The sequence below is a fragment of the Loa loa genome, assembly GCF_000183805.2.
Source record: "Loa loa unplaced genomic scaffold supercont3.417, whole genome shotgun sequence".
NCBI lineage: Eukaryota > Metazoa > Nematoda > Chromadorea > Rhabditida > Onchocercidae > Loa > Loa loa.
The window spans coordinates 45,282-46,542 of NW_018108597.1; positions in this window are offsets into that span (position 1 = coordinate 45,282).

Consider the following 1,261-nt stretch of genomic DNA (forward strand, 5'->3'; position numbering starts at 1 on the left):
TTAGTTTGATGAGCTTTTTCTGGGTTTTTATAGAAGTTGCAGTTGCAAGTTGCATATCAAATTGCACATCAAAGTTTGCAACTATAAAGGTTACAATTGCAGTTTATACCTATAAAGGCTGCAGTTGCAATTTGTACCTATAAAAGTTGCAGTTGCAATTTGTACCTATAAAGGTTGCAGTTGCAGTTTGCACCAATAAAGGTTACTAATTGCAGTTTGCATATCAAATTTCGTGATAAAATGATCGGAAACGATGTTCATACATTTTCAATTATAATTTTTGGCAAAAAGTATCCTTTTTGTAATTTATTGAAATTCTTCAAATTATATAATAAAATTTGAAATTTTGAAATTTTTAACTTTATTTTAACAATTGGATAGAAATTTAGATGTATATATATACATATATATGTGTGTGTGTGTGTGCGTGTGGTGTGTGTGTAGGTGTGTGTGCACACATGTTGTGTGTGTGTTGTGTTGAGTTGTGGGCCAAGATGTTGTAATACCGCAGTAGACATGGGTGTCTAAAGTGACGTAACCACACCGATTATCAAACAACTGACACAATCTCATCGAGTAACTTCAAATAAGCCACACCGATCAACTAAATACTTTCCGGAAACAAATAACATTTTATCAATCATGATTGTATTACACAAGCAATAACAGTTGGTTGCCATTCCGGTTTCATCGTTGTATTCCGGTTTCATCGTTTCATTTAGTATCAAATTCCAAATGATATTATTGATATGAGCTAATAAATAGCATGTTTAAGCTTAATTTTATTTCATATGATAGCATTTTATATTTTTGATTAAAATAAAATGATGTAAATAGTCTGAAATTATCAATACTGATGTTACGAATCCGGTAAACAATTTACTATCATATTTTATCATTAATGAAATCGTCATAATATTATCATTATCATTAATAATTTTTATCACTCATTATCATTACAAAATCAAAATTTACAAAATTTTATGGCAAAAAAAAAAACAATCAATGAATCATGAATAAAGGAAGAAATTCTTCTGACACTGTTTAATTTCTTAAAAAAAAAAAACCCTTAACCTTAATCGCTTTTCAATTCTTTTACATTATATGATAATCATCTGTTATCAGTTGTATGCTTATCTTTAATTATGAATAAGTACAGGAAAGAGAGATAAACAGGAATAAAAGATTAAGTGGAATTGATCAAAATTAAGTAATGATAATCAAAAATGATAAACTTATATCATCAAGTCTTTTTTCTTTT